At 44.5% G+C, this 13087-nt stretch overlaps 1 long non-coding RNA gene across 1 annotated transcript; it reads left to right on the top strand.

The window, feature by feature from the left end:
* The first annotated feature begins 1556 nt into the window (after positions 1-1556).
* On the top strand, positions 1557-8137 carry LOC144147311 (uncharacterized). Its single transcript, XR_013317885.1, has 3 exons — positions 1557-1863; positions 3410-3679; positions 6561-8137. It is a non-coding gene; the product is annotated as an uncharacterized LOC144147311 (long non-coding RNA).
* The last annotated feature ends 4950 nt before the right edge of the window (positions 8138-13087 follow it).

Below are 13087 nucleotides of genomic sequence, written 5' to 3'. Positions count from 1 at the left end.
AAATTTGCCCCATGCCTTGCCGATGTAACACATGAAAGTAAAATTTCTGCTCAGAAATATTTTGTGTGTGTTGCAATTCCATCACATTGAAATAAAAATTTTATAACCATCCCTCTTTGCACTGCGTTCGCACCGCAAGGCCTTCAGTGAGAAGAGGTCGGGAGTTGCTCTGGGGGGGGGGGGGGGGGGGGGGGGGGCGCAAAGGTAAGACTTTGCCCCCCCCAAATTGAGAACTCTGCGCACGCCTATGTCGACAAGCTGCGCAAAGACACGCGAGCAGAGAAAATACGCGGGCGAGCGCGCTGCCTCAGATGGAGGGGGACCTAAGGGAAGAACAAAATAACGAAATTCTACCGCCGCGGTCAGCAATTGCGGTTACTTTTCAGTGAAGCACATGCAGAGCGATTAACCAAGCTCTCAATCACTTTCAGTACAAACGTTATGTTGATTTCTCTCTAAGAAAACACTACAATAAATGGCACTGCATGTTAAAAAACATGGCGTCTTTTTTCAACACAATCCCCCCCTCCACCCCCCCCCCCCCCACCCCCCTCCCCGGAAGGCCCGTTTTTTTTTTTCTGGGAAAGGTTGCAACCCTACGCTGCTGTTCTGCCTACCTGCTTGCTGTACCTATTACGTCGCCGCCACCGCAAATCCCCACTTGTTACAAACTCAGAGGTTTTCGCACTGTTAGCAGTCGTTTTACACGATGGGTTTGATGCGCCTGACATGCCAGGAGTGACATCGCTTGTAGTATTAGAGCGACGTTGCTTGTCTGCAAGACGGTGCCGGTCAAACAAGCGTTATCAACGCCATAATTCTAACGGCACATTCCATTTATTTCGTGGCTGCCGTGGCTTGCGCAGAAAAGGTCGGGTTGACTGCGATAGCTTTTCTTGAGTCAAATAATGGAGCTTTGGCTCAATCGCTTGCAGCGCTAGCAATGCGGCCTCGTCTGCAAGACCGGTGCGTGAGAAACAAGCGTTAGGTCAGCCAGATTTTCAAAAATGCAGCATAAACTAGACCATCGTTAAAGGAGGCGATGACTAGACACAAGCAACAATATTCGTTGACAACTTACGTAAGTATAGAGTTCTTTTAGGCGCATTGAACACCGCCCGCCGACATAGCTGTTTGTTAACGCGTCCGTTTACTGTTTTGTAGGTCAATGGTTCGATTCCTCGTCTAACGTGTTTTTTTTTTTTTTTACGTGAGGGTTTCATTAGCTCCTTTTTTAACGACCAGGGTAAGCACCTGTTCCTTGCTTTCTATCACACCGACATTTACCGCCCTCTTCCTAAACCCAAAGTAGCTCGTTTTCTCGCACGTTCTCTCTTGAGAAGCCCGCCGTGAAAACAAAACCAAAACAAACGTCAAACCTCTTTACAATATCAGTATATATGTCAATTACTTTATGTGTATTCACTTTTTGTGTTTAAAAACCTTAAATTTAAGTTATAAACACATTTCAGACTTTGAAAGCAGAAAGATAATTACCAATATTACAGTAGTAACACAATTTTCGTCAAACCTAGAGGTGCTGCATTTGAAGTCTGGCAACTATCTCTCACTTTTGTGTGTGTTTTTTCATGGCGTTTTGTGCCGAGTGGTTGGTGGCGTGATTTAATCTGTTTTATCTATTTCAAGCTTAAATCATAGTTATAGAAGCTTTATGGGTGATGTCTACCCTTCTAACCTACGCGTGTGTTGAACATGGGGACCCCGAAGAACGATCATCGCCGGATAAAATACTGCGCGTCAAACGTGGATGACATTGCATCAGAACAAAGCGTGTTCGTGTGTCCGCGAGATGAAGACGACAGTGAAGGAGAATTTTACGTTGGAAACATCGTTTTTGCTCGGGTAAGTACGCATTTTTTATTATTCTGTATTTGGTTGGAATGAGTTCTGGTGTTTATGGGTCAGTAATTCGCTAGACCCCCATCTCGTTTGCTCTGAGAGCCTACGTGAGTTAGTATACTTGTTTGGCGCCCAGTCCACCGTTTCCGCAGAAGTCAGCATCAATTTACGCTGAAACTAGACCTTGGCTACGATGCTCGCGCTATGGTACACGGCTGCTAATAATTTCACATCACGCAAGGCTCTTTAACACCGGGGCGTTTGTTTATGTGTCTCTCAAACAGTGCCTTTGCGGTTGCAGATCGCAGTCGCAATTTCGCGTGAGTGGCACAACGCTGTGATTAGTCCTCCCTCGTGAATACCCGCGGTATACCAAGAAATAACATGAACAGGAGGTTCCCTGGAAGTGTATGTGAAAACGCGTACACGTGATTCTATGGCTGGCGTCTCGTAGGTGTTGTGAAATCTCCCCCCCACCCCCCCCCCCACCCCTTCCTTCACGAAATCCGTGCAGTGCGCTTCGCAGCTATTGCGCTCGCGAGACCGGCGACCGTACGCCTCGCGGTCTTCGGGCCGCGATATGTGTGCTGTTCTCGTGAAGCTCGACAACAGCGAAATTGCCGTACTCGCTCGCCAACGCGCCCCGACAGCGTACGCGTCGACCGGGTGCTGACGGAGTTGTGCTGGAAGAAAAGCAGGCAAGAGATGAGGGCGCACGAGGTGTAGTTAAACATGAGAATTTACAAAGTGCAAGGTGGAGAAAATAGTATGCAAGGGCCGGAAACGGTGAGAGAGTTGGGGCCGCGCGCCAGCGAGCGAGTGCGGTAATTTACGTTGCCGAGTTTCACGAGTCCGGCACGAATATAACGACGCCCGTCTGAGAGTTCATAGAGGTATAGAATTCACATACGTGCAAATTGAAGGTGAAATGCGCGCATGTGGCCTCGCAGGGAGTTAGCATAGTCTCGGGGTAGTGGGGGAGATTTCACAACGCCTACGAGGCGCCTGCCGATTCTGTCAGAGTAGCTCTCGGGAAGTCTGGGGCTTGATATCAGAGGCATATGTATTGTTTAACTTAGTGCAGAAAATTGAGCCAATTCGCAAGTTCTCATTTTCGCAAAACCGCAGGCCATACAGAGACTAACAAGAAAGCTGTAGGCACTCACTCAACTCGATTTATATTGGAGAATTGAACGTGCAGATACAAGTCAGACATTGAAATGGAGGAGCCTCAACTATCACACACCAGTTCCGATTGAAAGCAAGGGATACAGATGAGCTGCTAGCATGCGTTCCATGCAAATTAGCTCAGTAGCTAGCTTTGCATATATCATGCATACCCCACTCACAGTACCTGCGGGTCTAATAAATACATTCTTACTGTGACCTAAATTTCACTTGGGGTGTTCCGGGAATGTTCTTATTAGTGCCTTGGAGGTTACTGTCTTTAAACGATTAAAAATCTACTTGATGTAAGCATTCGTGCTTTGTGTGTGCTCTTCTTGTATTTCAACAAGTGTCAGCACACTCACAGATTATGCACCTGCAGGTGCTGCTGCTGGCTGTCCTGGGTCAGCTGCCTTCCAGTCCAGTTTCAAAGGCTTTGCCAGGGCCTCCCTTGGCCAACCGACACTGCACCTGCTGTACCCAAGTACTGCCTGGCCTTTCGTTGGTGCTCCGTACGCTTTGCCGCCAGGAATGGTCATTCATCCATCATCTGGCCGCTTGGACCACCCGTTCAGAAGTCAGCGCATTTGCTCGACACATCGGTCCAGGCACTGCTGCCATATCGGTGCACCCACCGATTATGTATTTTCAGGTTAGTTATTGCATGTTGTGGAACTTGCCATGATGTATACCTGTTAGCAGTGCTGTGGCCTCTGATTATTTGAAACATTTTCATGAAGCAGTGCTGTGCGTATGGAGCGTGTCATTGCTTAGCAGAGATATTGAAGAGAATCTGGGGCTGACGACTAAAGGGAAAGAAGAGAAATTGAACTGACTTTGAAGCAAGTATTCGTATGTAATCAAGCCAAGCAAACATTTAGGATCTTTCGATATGGTTTTAAACTTGCAATACAAACTGGTCTACTTCAGATCATACTGGTAATAATCATACTATACCGAAAAGTACATCCCGCAGTCTGTAGAATTCTGACAGCGCTTTTTTCGCAGTCTCTCATGGCAGGCACTAATCTCAATGGTTGGAAGATAGTCGAGGTAGCACCAGTCTTTAAATCAGGAGACGGTACTTCACCATTAAATTTCCCTAACTAGCACCATATGCAAGGTCAGGAAACATTTCATCCACTCTCAGGTCGCTAATTATTTATAAAATCACAATATTACATTCGAGTATCACCACGGTTTTCACAAGGGTTACTTGAGAAACACAACTTTCAGGATTTGTTCACGATCTACATTGATCCATTGACACAGGCTTACAAACTGCGGTAGTTTTTCTCGATTTTTCTGAAGCATTCAATCGCATTGCACACCACAGACTACTTCTCAAACTTCACCCTAATGTCCTCACTTGAGCAAAAGATTTTCATTCTTCTCAAATGCAGTTTACTTCTAATAACTATATACTTCTTTTGCTCGTGCCACTTTGTTGTCCCCCCAGGCAGGTTGCTTGGTCTATCTTCCATGTTGCATATCCTCCCATGTAAGTCTATTTGCAGATGATGTAATTTATCACACAATTTCTTTCAACTACTACCGTCAATGCTTTCAATCTGATCTTAACACAATTAACTCCTGGTGCTGCAAATAGCTAATGTCGCTTATCTCTAAAACAAAGTGCATGACTTTAACGGTGGCAAGTCTCGGATTGTAAATACTTACTTCATTAACAACAGCCTGATTACCTCTTGAGACAAAGGTGTTTTGGTAGGCCGGTAGGGGAGGGGGGGATTGCATTGTGGATTTCAAAAGGTACATCGATTGGGAAAATAAGACGTGTGATTAATATTTTCATTTGCACTCCAAAACTCGCTTTATTTCATATGTTTAACCCACTGCCGTGGCTAGGGTGGTGTGCTGTGGAGGCGAATGTCGGTTAGATACCGCTTGGTGTAGCCGCTTTTCAGATGGAGGCAACACGTAAAGACGCCCGTGTTTGGAGATTTCGATGCGCACAAAAATACCCAGATGGTCAAAATTAATGCGAAGCCTTCCCCTACAGTGCTCCCCATATCCCATGTGTAGCTTTGGCGTGTTAAACCACCGTTTTTTTTTCGTGTTTTTGGTATAGTACCAGCTGCTGTAGCAGGTGCAACTTAAAGGTAAAATTATACATAATGTTTCCAAGAGCTAAATATAAAGGCCATATTGAAGTGCGTTTATGGGTCTATCTCATAGCAGTAGTGAAAGGTTATATACTCTGGTGCAGGTTAAGAACGCCAATGGCTCATGTGGTGTAGTCCAGTGTTTGACAGAATGCCGTGTAGGCAGGTAAAAGCATTATTGCAGTGATGAAACGTAGGTCACTGACCAAGTCAAGAAAGCCATTTAACGGTTTGTTGCTTGTTCACGGTGAGCATGTGTCGTGGAAAACGAAGCTATATATTGGGCATTACGCGGCGCAATGAGTTTGCATAGATATGGTGCAGATTGCCATCCATTATGTTGATAATGTTGGGCGTCGTCTGAACAATGAGGGACTCGAGCAGTAATCGAGAAGATAGATTGCGCTCAGTTGTCAGTAATTTTGTCTTGTTCCAGTCGACCACGTGTCCCGTCCTCTCACGGTGCTCTGCCAGTGGACTTGTTTTTGCATGGCCCTTGTTCACTTCGTTCCAGTGCTGCATTAATCTTCTGTGCAGATTGCCCGTTTCGCCAATGTACACTGATTTGCATTCAGCGCATGGAATCTAATAAACAATACCCGGAAGCTTGGAGCGTGAGAGGGGGTCTCTCACACTGACAATGTCAGAACGCAGCTTGCTAGTGGGCACATGCACAATGTATGCACTGCGTGTCTTGAAAATGTGTGCGAGAGTTTCGCCGATGTGTGGGATGTAGGTAATTGCTGCACGTTTTGATGCAGTCGTTGTCCTGAATATAATGCCTAAAGCATTATATTCAGAAAGAAGCGAAGAGGGCGACTAGCAAGAATCCACATTGACATTAGCAGGCAGAAGCGTCCACAAGGCCTGTGTCAAAACGTGCTGCAATTCTCGTCCTACACATCAATCAAACTTTCGCACGCATTTTCAAGAAACACATCGTGCACATCGTGCAGGTGCCCACTAGCAAGCTATGTTCTGACATTGTCAGCGTGAAAGACCCCCTCTCACGCTTCAAGCTTCCAGGTGTTGTTTATGTTTTGAACAAAAAAAGTGCCATTTAAACGTGACACCTCCTTCCTTGCCGATTTCTGATGCCTGATTGTTCAGTTTGTGGGGATACGTTTAGCAGATTGCTCACATGTCTAACCTGTATTTGTGCTTGAGCAGTCAAACGGTGATGTTAGCAGTGTAGTAGGTGAAAATTGTAGTTTGATTGTAGTTGTGTGCAGATTACCTACATTGTGTTAATTCGTAGAAAAGCAAAATTGAGGTAACCCTGCTAACTGTTCCGCATTGCAGCATTTTATTATGCGAACGTTAAGGAGTTCAGCTGCTTGTTAAAGGTGAAATAAACAGTGGTACAAAAAGAAGAGCATCTACTAAACAGAAATATCTTCACAATCGCAGGATGCCAACGGTCCGCCTACCAACTTGTGTCCTGCATCGTTTCTGCTGGCTGGAGCGGTTCATGGAGCATTTTCCAGCTTCTCAAAGTTTGTGGTCAAGCGCTCCTCCAAGTGAAAGATGCCGCAGAGGGATCTTTTGTTTTAATGCCACAATTTCACGTGCTCAGCAGCAAATTTACTCGTAAGGCTTTTTAAATATTCATCACCCAAGAGGGCATGTTACCTTCGTCTTCGGTGGAATGTGTCTGCACTCAGGTTATTTGTGACAGAAACAAGTGGACCACGTCATGAGAGTCATTGAGGCCTTGTTGATTGTGCATGCTTCTGAAATGACATTTTCATTAAGCTGAATACTTTCCACATATTACGATTTGTGAACAAATTATTGTAAAAGTCATGATTAGTTGTACTACACTGCAGGAAGGAAATGCCAACATACGTTTTAAGCACCTCTGATATTTCAGATCGTTGGCTGGTGAGCAATAAAACAAAACTGAAATTTTTTTAAAGTAAAATCAAATATTCGTTGTCACCAGTGCATGACCATAGTAAAAGCTATCTAGTCACCAAATTTAGAATTAGACACGAAATGCCAAGAAAAATAGGGAAATAAACTAGACAGCTGGCTACAATAAACCAATTCGTAAAATTCCTCAATGTCTATCAAGTGATGATTCAGGCGGGTTAGTTAAGATGTCAGTGGGTTTACACACCCAACTTGCAGGGAAGCTTATGAGCTCCCAATATTAACATGTTTTTAGTGAAGACCGTCTTCCTTCATTAATCTGCTTTGCACATTGATGCCAGTCTGATAAATGTCCTGAATTTTTGTTATGATCAATCTTTGTATGGGAACCATATATTTTTATATGATGTCGCTGTGTATTTCTGAAACTGTATCTAGTCACTAATTCCAATTTGTCGTGGTCAGGTTTTTTCAACTAATTCGTAGCTTTTTTAACAATTATGGTATATTTTGTGTGCCTAAAGGAATGCCTCATTGCATGTTTAGCCTATGTAGTGTTGAAAGCGGACATTTTGCTTCAAAGTGGAATGTCGGGCTAGCAACAAGGTACTTCGCGTGCTGCTCACTTTCATTCATGCCATTATTTTTTATATTATCATTTAAAATTAAAAGCCAACCAATTTGCTGTCGTTTTAATTTTGTCACCTACTTTATACTTCCTTTTTTTTCAACTTTGTGTAAGGATTGACTATCCATATTTTTATGATACCAAGGCGTTGGACTGGGCTAGCTGGTACATGTTTGAATGGATGAAAAACCATAGGAAAACTCAGGACACAGAAGAGAATGACAGGACAAACTTGTGCCGTCATTCTGTTTTAACTGTTTCTGTGTTTACCACTGGTTTTTTATGCATTCAAACATTTTTTATGAGTTTGTTGAACAGTGATTAGTTTAGGTGTGTTCAAACAATTGTTGGCTGCGAAGGCTCCCTGTAGCATTTGTATAAGTGCTCTCTGCTTTTTTTTTTGAGCCAATACCCCACCACCAGTCTTCATGAGGTGGTCTTTTGTAGAAATAAGTTGAAATAAATATTTGTTTGCATTGCTTTACATGTTCTGAAAGAATTTCTTGTTCATTCTTGTTTCATTCAACCCCGTTTCAGAATCCTGCTTAAGGCATTTCCTCTGTTATTTTTTTCAGAACCAGGAAGGGTGCTCATCCTCGGTTCTTGCTGAAGCAGCAGTATCCATACTTCACACGTGAGCTCTGAACACACAGTAATTATGGTATGAAACATTCTACCAGTATAAGCCTGCTTTGTAGACGTCATTGTAGATGTCAAAGCTCTTGACAGTGTAGTCCAATGTCTGGTGTAACGGGCAATGTCTACAACTTGTAAAAATTAATTTTGTGGCTATAATGTTTGGGATTATTTTAAAATGCACGTCAACTACTATTTAGAATCGCTGTCTAAATTGGCAGCCATTTTCCTGGTGGATACAGAAAGTGAAAAAGTGCGTGTGTAGAGATTTCAGTGCACCTTAAATGTCCCAAATTTGCTAAAGCTAATCCAAAGCCCTCCTTGTGGTGCACTTCATATCCCATGTACAGTTTTGCGTAAAAACAGCTAAAAATTTATGATCAATTTAAACTTATTTTAATGTTTTTAAATGCAAATATTGTCAGTTTAAGCTGCCATATTTAGAGTAAAATATTTTGTAACAATTATATAGCTACCAAAGGTTTACAGAAAAGCTTTTTGCTTTTGGTTGTGCACCTTCTTATCAAAAGAAAAATGTTGTTAAGAAAGGCAGAAGAAACCCAACTATGGAAATTAGCAAACCCTAAAGCTGCGGATAGAATGAATGTTTCGTAGAGAATCTTTTGCTGATTTCAGTTCTAGTCAACTCTAAAAAAGTCTATCGACGTAGAATGCTTACCGTGAGGCACCTCGTAATACTAGCCAAAACTAATGGGCCCTGGCTGTTGGCTTTTCATTTGCAACAGTGACAAATGACCCCACATCCACCGGCAGGGACATAATGCAAGGCACCATGTACAAGCTAGCCTCATGATAAAATAATGTTTTCTGAACAATGGCATTACATTTCAACCATGGGCTTCACCAGGGAACTTGTATGCATTGTTCTGTGATGTTTGCAGTTCTTGTTATTGCTATGTGGGGTCATTTAGTCTAAAGGTATGTTTATAAAACTCCAAATACCACCAAACCTTGCAAGTGCTGTACCATATGAATATTTTTCCGTAAAGCAAAAAGAATAATGCAAACGAAAATAAATGGCTTGGGTACCCAACTTTTATAAGTAGATTATGAGCCGCAGTACGGAGGGAACTATATTATGAGCCGCATTACGGAGGAAACTATACATTTTGCATTTGGTCTTCCTTGATATTGAACCTTCCTGCTCAGCTCAAGAATAAGGCACTAAACATTGCAGGTAGCTACCTTGATTGGAAGTTTGATGCAATACTAAGAAGCCAAGGGTTTTAAGGTTCAAGGAAGTTTTGTGTGGTTGAAGTGTTGCACACCTAATTGCTTTCACTGCACAGCATGGTTAGGCTCTGCAGTGAATCTCGAAGGATGTGTACTGCAGTTCGGCAAAGTGAACATATAATTGGTTTTTTACGAAGTTTTGGGTAATCAACTACCTCTAAAGTTATAACTGTGCTGAGATGTGGCTCCTGACTTTTTAAATTGATGTTTTAACAATCGGTGACACAAATTCAAGGAAATTATCAGCTGATGTTGAGCTTCAATGGAATGTCTCACAGAACCGAGCTTGGAAAGCACGAATGTTTCATACCATAATCGTGTGATATTGTGCAATATGTGGTCTCACACCTGCTGCACCTGTGAACCGAGGATGACGCACCCGTTTTGTACCCCTTTAGGTGGGTGCTTTTGCAGAAGATGCTCCTACAGATTGGGGTGCTAAGTAGCACCCTAGGATACGTTTAGGCGGAAAAGGGTGTTTATAAGGCACCTGTCCTCTGGGGTGCTTCAAAGAGGGTGCTCCTGCGGCGACAAAATCCAAGCACCCTAAAGGGCGTAAAATATTCAGTTTTTAGGGTGCTCCTGCGGCGACAAGCTGAAGCACCCTTTTGGGCGTAAAAATTTTTAGTGTGTACCTTGACCGCGGGGTACCTCAGGGATCCATACTTTCTCCGATCCTATTTAACCTCGCCATGGCGAGGGTAGCTCGAAATCTCGAGCGTGACTCTGCTGCCCGCTTCACAATATATGCTGATGACGTAACCATATGAACTGAATCAGACGACTTTTTATGCCCGGAAGACATGCAAACCGAACTTCAAGCCGCAGTAAATACCCTTGAATGCTCCTTGGCCACTCTTGGTCTCGAATTGGCCCCTGAAAAAACCGAATTCTTACCGGTATTTGGCCACAAACCCCCTCCGCACTATAATCCTCTAACTCTTCTTCTCGCCGGTACCCCTATAACCGCTAGTTTCCAACCCATGCGATTACTCGGAATCCCAATCGGACACAAAAATAGCCCGTCAATATGGCTGCAACAACTCAAACCTAAATGGAAAACAATTCAACATGTCATACGTCGCCTGTCAAACAAATTTGGTGGAGCAAGCCAGAAGGCGACCCAATCATTAGCACAAGCTGTCGCCATTGGTACTATAACTTACGCAGCCCAATCCTACGACCTTAACAAAACGCACATGAGAATACTTCAAAATCTGCACAGAGCCACCCTTCGCACCATCAGTGGACTACCCAAACATACTCGTCTTGAGAACCTGCAAGCTGCAGTTGCTCTTCCCCCTTTGGAAAATATCATTCAAGAGCAAGTACATCAATCCCTCCATAAACGCTCATTAACTCATCAAGGTGTCTCCATCATCGCCTGGGACAATCTGAAGCCGTTACAACCCAACGACATCCCACCGCCTTTGGCTCCCTGGAACCGCCCTTCTGTCACGGACTCTACAGCCACCCATCCCGTCCCGCGTAACGCCCACCCCGTGCGCGCAGCCCGCATCAACGCCCTCCGGAACAGTAAACGCCCCCAAGAAATTGACATTTACACCGACGCAAGCATAGCTAATCCACTAGTTGGCATCGCATGGACATCACCTGATCTCCCCTCCATCCAAGGCAAGCGAACCCTTAATATTCCATGTGCTACCATTCTGGAAGCGGAACTCCATGCCATCATTCAAGCCATCGACTTCCTCATGTTCGACTTTCACTCCTCCGTCCCTTCACAAATACGCATCCTGACGGACTCATTCGAAGCCCTAAAGACACTACAAAGTCCCACATCCACCAATCCCATTGCCAACAAAATCCTGCATCAGATCTCCATCCTAAAATCTAGCGGCATCCATCTTCGCATCGACTGGTCGCCTGGACACGAGGAGTCTTCACCGGGGAACCAGGCAGCTCACTCGGCTGCACGGGAGTGTATAACCTCCAGTCCTCCGCTGCTACCCGACTTGGCTCCTCCGCCTCCTGAGTCATTACCGCCAGCCATACAGATTCTACGGTACAAAAAAGACAAAAAAGACCGCCTCAAGACCCTCACTCCAACCGGCTTTTTTTATGCTCTACCCCCGCTCCCAAGATCAGCCGAAATTTTTATGAACAAATATTTTGCAAATGCTAGCTTAACCCCAGAGACATTCCGTAAATGGTATACCCCATCCCTGCCGCCTCGATGTTCCTTCTGCGCCTCCCTCACACCCGCCAATCTCCAGCACCTAATTTGGCACTGTCCAAAATTTACGCGTTACAGAAACTTCAAGCCTCCTCCAAATGCCTCCTCCTCATACATCGACCCTCGAACACTGGAACCCTCCACGCTGACTTTAATTGCGCACTACTCTCTAGAAAGCAGTCTAGCGCGAGCAGTTTAGAGCCGTGAGCCTGCTCTCCTCACCCCACGTGGCCTCTTCCGCCTTCGTAAGGAGCCAACCAGCTTCAACTTGAACGGTTTATTTTCAAGATGTCCCAAGCCTCGAATATCCCACCCTCTACTCCCACTTCCCCCACTTGACCTAGCGTCTTCCTAATGTAATAAAGGCTATCTCCTCCTCCTCCTCCAATATTTCCAACTACTATATCCAGGGCTAAACAAGAACTTGTTGCTTCCTACAAATATTTCGGAATTCACATCACCAACAACCTTTCTTGGCAATTTCATGTATTGGATTGGAAAACATTTAATGAGCATAAAAGTGGGTGGCTTTCCTTTTTATTATTAATAATATTATGCCAACCGTATGCTTGGGTACTTGCGACGTAATTTCTCTATGGCGCCTTCCCACCTTAAACTACTGTTATATAAAACTTTCATTCGGCCTAAACTTGAGTACGCGTGTTCGGTGTGGGATCCCCATTATGATTATCTCATTAACCTGTTGGAAATGGTACAAAATCGTAGTGCACGCTTCATCCTTTCTCACAATGCTCGGACATCTAGTGTTTCTGCGATGAAACTTGCTTTAAAGGGACACTGAAGTGAATTTGTCAAGCTCCCGTTTTTGCTTGCACTGCGTAGACTGACTCAAATTAGCACACTTTTCATCGTTTATCCGGTTGACAAATCGGTAATTATTTTACAAAGCGCGAAAGAAGAAAAACTACCATGCGCGGTTTGCGGCGGCCGCACCAACTAAGGCTGTGACGTTGAGAGGAGGGGCGCCGTGATTGGACGATGCCCAAGGTTAGCAATCACACAAGTTTCGTTTTCGGTTCTGTAAAACATAACCAATGGCTTTGTTGGATGGGCATTCTCAATATCTCAGTAATCATCGTACCGCGCTTCTGCCATGTTGTCGGCTGTAAAATGCACAAGATAAGCCTCCCAGGACGGCTTGTAGTCGTAGCATTCACTAGCCGAGACCTACGCAGTGCATGAACGCCCTCCGCGTACCCGCAGACGCCCAAATGTCATGCGCTTTTCCCCCATATTTGGAGCTTGCCTCCCTCATGTCTGTATCGTAAAAAGCGTGTTCGCACCAGGCCAAGGGTCTGTTCATTCTGGCCTGTGCCCACTGCCTGC

This window comes from Haemaphysalis longicornis, unplaced genomic scaffold (genome assembly GCF_048455015.1).
Source record: "Haemaphysalis longicornis isolate Haplotype H1 unplaced genomic scaffold, Haemaphysalis longicornis Haplotype H1 scaffold_7, whole genome shotgun sequence".
Classification (NCBI taxonomy): Eukaryota; Metazoa; Arthropoda; class Arachnida; order Ixodida; family Ixodidae; genus Haemaphysalis; species Haemaphysalis longicornis.
Note: the sequence above shows the minus strand (reverse complement) of the source record. Positions and strands in the feature narration are given on the sequence as shown.